The sequence below is a fragment of the Schistocerca nitens genome, chromosome 8 (assembly GCF_023898315.1).
Source record: "Schistocerca nitens isolate TAMUIC-IGC-003100 chromosome 8, iqSchNite1.1, whole genome shotgun sequence".
Taxonomy (NCBI): domain Eukaryota; kingdom Metazoa; phylum Arthropoda; class Insecta; order Orthoptera; family Acrididae; genus Schistocerca; species Schistocerca nitens.
The window spans coordinates 465,945,938-465,952,709 of NC_064621.1; the positions used below are offsets into that span (position 1 = coordinate 465,945,938).

General features: G+C 43.7%; 1 pseudogene; it reads right to left on the minus strand.

Annotated features, from left to right (window-relative positions):
- Positions 1-2,013: 2,013 nt before the first annotated feature.
- Positions 2,014-2,131, minus strand: LOC126199871 (5S ribosomal RNA; annotated as a pseudogene).
- Positions 2,132-6,772: the final 4,641 nt, after the last annotated feature.

A 6,772-nucleotide genomic window follows, 5' to 3' on the forward strand; every position in this document is an offset into this window, starting at 1 on the left:
CTCCAGTACCAACTGTATTTAGTCTATCCTTTCTGAGAACTGTTAGGTCTTTTGTAAAAATTTCGGCTCAACTTACCTCCGGCCTCAGCCAGCTTTCAGTACCTGTAACGATTTGAGCTTCAATGCTTTCTCTTAACGCTACGAGCTCTCATTCTTTTCCAACACAGCTACGACAGTTGACAACTACAATATCGATTGTTTCTAGGACTACTTTCCTGTGTTTGCCTTTCATCCTTTTAGAATGACACCCATCCTGTAGTTTCCCGAGACCCTCTATCCTAAAAAGAAAACCGCCCAGTCCCCTCCACACAGACTCCGCTACCTATCTAGTCTATTTCAGTGTGTAATGGACGCCTGACCTATTAAGCGGAACTCCAAAACCCACCACCCTATGACGCAAGTCGAGGAATCTACAACCTGCAAAGTCACAAAACAGTCCGAGCCTCTCATTTCAGACTCTTCACTCGGTTCTGTACCAAAGGTCCACAGTCGGTCCTGTTGGCGATACTACAAATGGTGAGCTCCGCCCTCATCTTGAAAGCGAGATTGACAGTCTTTACCACTTCAGCTAGCCACCCCACACCAGAGAGACGATCTTCCAGTCCTAAGCGACGCGTGTTTTTAGTAACGAGATGAGGCACCACCTGCAGTTGGCTGCACATTTTGCTCTTCATGGCATCCGGAAGCACCCATTCCAAAGGATAATTCGAGGGAAGACGCTCGACTTAAGGTTTGCAGGATGAAAACGTTAGTTGGGATATGAAAGGATATCAAGATATCAAAGGCTCATGGCATGCTTCTTTTCATCGTTCGCCCCTGTTCCCAGTGACACCCGATCAAAAGTGTGGCACATCACTCGGCAAAATCGCTAACACTTTTAAAAGAATGGTTAACGGAAATGTGGCAGTGGGTTCGATTTCGGGAAAAGTCGTTTTCTGCCAAATACCTACCGGACCGTAGCATTTTTCCTTTCCAGACGAATATTCTTGAGCATTTAAAGCTGGAGAAAACTATTTTCTTCATCTACATGTACATGACTAAGCTGCAATTCGCACCTAAGTGCCTGGCAGGGTGTTCACCGAACCACCTTAGGACTATTACTCCTTTGTCACACTCGCGAAAAACACACGGGAAAAACGAACACTTAAATATTTCCGTGCGAACTCTGATTTCTCTTGTTTTATTACGACAATTTTCACCTTCGAAGGAGGAAGTTTGCGATTAAAAACTTCGTGAAAAGACCTTTCCGTAAGGAAAAACGCCTTTGCATTGATGATTTCCACCCCAATCCGCGTGTCATATGTATGATACACTCTCCCTTATTTCGCTATAAAACAAAACGAGCTGCTCTTCTTTGAACTTTTTCTGTATCTCCCGTTAATTCTATCTGGTACAGACCCCATACCACGCTGCAATAGTGTAGCAGAAAAAGGGCAAATTTAATGTAGGAAGTCTCTTTAGCATGTTTTTTGCGTCTTCTAACTGTTCCGTCAATAAAACGCAGTCTATGGTTAGCCTTCCCCACAACATTATCTTACGTGGTCGCTCCAGTTTAAGTTTTTCTTAATTATAATTCCTGGGTCTTTAATTGAATTGACAGACTTTGAACTTGTGTGATTTATCGTGTAATCGAAATTTAACGGTTTCTATTAATGCTCGTGTGGATGACTTCGAAGTTTTCGTTATTTAGAGTCAACTGCCCCTTTTCGCACCATACAGATATCGTGTCTATATCACTTTGCGATTGGTTCTGATCCTGTCATGACTTTACAAGACGGTAAATGACAGTATCATCTGCAAACAATTTAAGAGCACTCCGCCTTCAGGCCACAAGTGGGCCATCGGGACCGTCCGACCGCCGTATCATCCTCAGCTGAGGATCCGGATAGGAGGGGCGTGTGGTCAGCACATCGCTCTCCCGGTCGTTATGATGGTTTTCTGTGACCGGAGCCGCTACTATTCGGTCGAGTAGCTCCTCAGTTGGTATCATGAGGTTGAGTGCACCCCGAAAAATGGCAACAGCGCATGGCAGCCCGGTTAGTCACTCATCCCAGTGCTGGCCACGCCCAACAGCGCTTAACTTCGGTGATCTGACGGGAACCGGTGTATCCAATGCGGCAAGGCCGTTGCCAAAGAACCTAAGAGGGCTGTTCAAATTGTTTCCTATGTAGTTTATGTAGATCAGGAGGAACAGAGGGCTTATAACACTTCCTAGAGGAACACCAGATATTACTACGTACTGTGACCTTTCTGACAAGAAATACGAATCCAGTCGCACAACTGAGACGAACCCCATAGGCAATCATTTTGTCTAGAAGCTGCTTGCGAGGAACGGTGTCAAAAGCCTTCTGGAAATCTAGAAATAAGAAATAATTTTGAGATTCCTTGTCGAAAGCACTCATTACTTCATGCGAATAAAAAACTAGACATGTTTCACGAGAGCGATATTTTCAGAACCGGAGGAGACTATGTATCAATAGATTGTATTCTTCGAGGTAATTCATAATGTTCGAACTCAGTATATGTTCCAAAGTCCTACTGCAAATTGACATTATTGATATGGGTCTACAATTAAGCAGATTACTTCGATATCTTTTGTTGGGTATGGCGTGAGCTGTGAAACTTTACAATCTTTAGGTATGGGTCTTTCGTCGGCCGAGCGGTTGTACATGATCGCTGAGTATGCAGGTATTATAGCAGTTACTCTGAAAGAAATCTAACTGCATATGATCTGGAACAGAACGCTCGTATTTATTAAACGAGTTACGCTGCTTCGCTACCTAGGATACCTACTTCTAAGTTACTCGTGTTGCAGTTGTTCTTAATTCATATTCTGGAATGTTTAACTTTGTCGTTTTTAGCGAATTGACTTCGGAAAACGCTATTTAATAACTGCACTTTAGTGGCACTGTCATAGGTAACATTACCATAGCATCGCGCATTTCCGGATATCATAACACGTTAGCGAGACACTGGGTAAAATGTACAAGATGTCTTAAGATACTCGCACATTGTGTCTGACCTGACAGCATACTGATTCTTAACGTAATGAATGTGACATACGACAACTCTGACCACTTTGAATGGCCGGCCGCGATGGTCTCGCGGTTCTAGGCGCGCAGTCCGGAACCGCGCGACTGCTACGGTCGCAGGTTCGAATCCTGCCTCGGGCGTGGATGTGTGTGATATCCTTAGGTTGGTTAGGTTTAACTAGTTCTAAGTTCTAGGGGACTGATGATCTAAGATGTTAAGTCCCATAGTGCTCAGAGCCATTTTGAACCAATTTGAATGGAACTTCAAAAGTCAAATAAACAAACAAGTCTTTGCTAATTGTATTCTCGTAAAAAATAAGTTTTCGTTGTAATGCGTATACTACCAGCTACTGGAAGCAATTCCAAAAATTAATCCCTATCCCTATTACAGCATTACGAGGGCTGTACCCGAGATCGTAGCGCAATACACAAAATTGCTGTAGCGGTTGTACGTGCCATCGTAAGTGAAAACAACACTGTAAGAACAAAGTGAAGCTTTTACTGTGATAAGTCATTTTGTATTTTTCTGTGTAACCTACAGGCTCGTCATAATTAAACTTTCGCTATTTGTGAGGGCCCCCCATGGGAAAGAGTGAGCAAACATCAATGAAACTTTGTTCAAATGTTCAAACGTCTGTGAATTCCTAAGGGACCAAACTGCTTAGGTCATCGGTCCCTAGACCTGCACACTGCTTAAACTAACTTAACCTAACCTCTGCTAAGAACAACACACCCACACACATACCCGAGGAAGGATTCGAACCTCCGGCGGGAGGCGCCGCGCAGTCCATGACATGACGCTTGAAACCGCGCAGCCACTCCGCGCGGCAAAACTTTGTGGAAACGTTCTTAAGTATATGTGGAACAGAAATAACGAATACACAAATGAAAGAGAGACATTTTCATTGCCACGTTACCTGGTGACATTTGTTAATTGCGTACCATTTTTACGTTCCAGGCTATAAATGCTGCTCCATCTGACGAGCATCTGCGTCCGCGACGGCCTGGAACCGCACTAGAGGTAGCACTTCACGGTTGTTCGCTGCACTTTTCGGACGGTGGACCACGGAATTTTCAGCTGTCGTGACACAGCTTGTAACCTTCCCGTACAAAAATTGAAAATGATAATTATTTTTGTTATATCTTAACTCATGAAAACTGATAAATTTTGACGTAAGCAGCACTACGCCACGGCCCAGTGAAATCAATCTGAATCTGTCCGTCAGAAATAAACTGAAAAATTCTTACCTCATGATGGTGTTGCCGGATAACGCTGTCTATATATCTGCTCGTAAATGGCACAGCTTAGTGCAGTGCTGTCTACTAATAGTGGACAACATTTGCCTGAGATCTGAATTATTAGAAAAACTGACTTTGCTTTTTGATATAGCTGCACAGCTGGTCTTCCGATCACTAAAGAACACATGACTGTGATCTGAGAAAATTTCTGAAATATTCACATTCAAATAAATGACTGGATCGGGATTGGTAATGATTTAAGGCAAAATTATTTCTTCCCTTTTTTGTTACTAGTAAAAATTATATTCTGAAAATCTTTTACATTATTGATAAAGATCTGCAATCCATCATATGAAAAATTGAATATTACAAATCTGGGTCAACTGGTGCTGACGAATCACAAAAAGATTGGCACAAATTCGTACTAACATCTCAGATAAGTGACTTAACTACGCGCATGCCAATAAAAATAATAAAATTTACCTTACAATATATGGCTATGAACTGCGCTGTACGAGCGAGAGACAACAACTGCACTGTAGCAGCGAGCCACTGCAGCTAACTGCCTAAACTGCTCTGATATGCGACTCTATTGCAGCAAAGATATTTCCTGTCGCAGGCAGCGCGTGAGCAATACAATGAAATTACATTTGCTCAAGCAGGTTAGTGAACCCCTTACAAGCTCACGCAGCGCTTGAAGATCGCGCATTGCGTCCAGGATCGTCAGCCATGGCGACCGTCACTTCTTCAACAATTTGTGGCCTCTCCCAGAAGGAATTCCCAAATTGCCAGTTACTTCGAACTTACGAATCACGTTCTTCAACCCAGGTGTGGAAAGAGGACCTCTTTATATTCCTTCAATGTGTTGATACACGCGAAGTGTAGCAGCACTAGTGCTGTTGCTTTTACAAAACGGCTCTGCGAATAAAGACCTGCTCACTTGCCAAAATGCACGTAGACTACAGCTGTAATGCACACCGGTGCTTGTTTCAATCCGACGTTGCCGTACCAGTACCGGGGGCCTAACGGCAAGCCATGACACTAAGACTCACAATATATATAAATGACCTAGTAGATAGTGTCGGAAGTTCCATGCGGCTATTCGCGGATGATGCTGTAGTATACAGAGAAGTTGAAGCATTAGAAAATTGTAGCGAAATGCAGGAAGATCTGCAGCGGATAGGCACTTGGTGCAGGGAGTGGCAACTGTCCCTTAACATAGACAAATGTAATGTATTGCGAATACATAGAAAGAAGGATCCTTTATTGTATGATTATATGATAGCGGAACAAACACTGGTAGCAGTTACTTCTGTAAAATCTCTGGGAGTATGCGTGCGGAACGATTTGAAGTGGAATGATCATATAAAATTAATTGTTGGTAAGGCGGGTACCAGGTTGACATTCATTGGGAGAGTGCTTAGAAAATGTAGTCCATCAACAAAGGAGGTGGCTTACAAAACACTCGTTCGACCTATACTTGAGTATTGCTCATCAGTGTGGGATCCGTACCAGATCGGGTTGACGGAGGAGATAGAGAAGATCCAAAGAAGAGTGGCGCGTTTCGTCACAGGATTATTTGGTAACCGTGATAGCGTTACGGAGATGTTTAATAAACTCAAGTGGCAGACTCTGCAAGAGAGGCGCTCTGCATCGCGGTGTAGCTTGCTCGCCAGGTTTCGAGAGGGTGAGTTTCTGGATGAGGTATCGAATATATTGCTTCCCCCTACTTATACCTCCCGAGGAGATCACGAATGTAAAATTAGAGAGATTAGAGCGCGCACGGAGGCTTTCAGACAGTCGTTCTTCCCGCGAACCATACGCGACTGGAACAGGAAAGGGAGGTAATGACAGTGGCACGTAAAGTGCCCTCCGCCACACACCGTTGGGTGGCTTGCGGAGTATAAATGTAGATGTACATGTAGATGTAGACTACAAACAACTGAAATCCTCTAGCGGACAGTCTGGGCATCATTCCTATAATGGTTGTACCCATACCGTAAACAGTGTTCCATCTGCAATGACTCATATAACTGACGTTTAATTATAAGCACCCTGTGTTATATGGACCACAATAAAATATAAATTGATCATAATAAAAAGGAATGGAATTTAAGAGCGGTAGTGTCAAAATTGATTAATCTTATCGGGTTATTAAATCGTAAATATTTTATTAAAATTCTACAAATTCTATAATAGCCCTTATGTACTGCGTTATAAGCCATTAATTCGAAAATTTTCTCTAAAATGCTAGTTAACTTTCACGAAATTTGCTCAGGTAGGGCCAGCAGCACAGGTGTAGCTTAGGCGCCTATAGATTCTAAACACAGCCCTGTCCAGAGGAGGAGGAATGGTGGAAGAGCGCATCCTCAGCTTGCACGCAACTGGCTGCAAATCGGCAGTTCGCTAGCCGTCCGCCTGGGCCGCGTGGCGCTGCGCTCGGCCGGTCCACAGACAGCGGTCGGCCACGGCTGGCGCTGCCTCCGCCGCTTGCAGTGCGT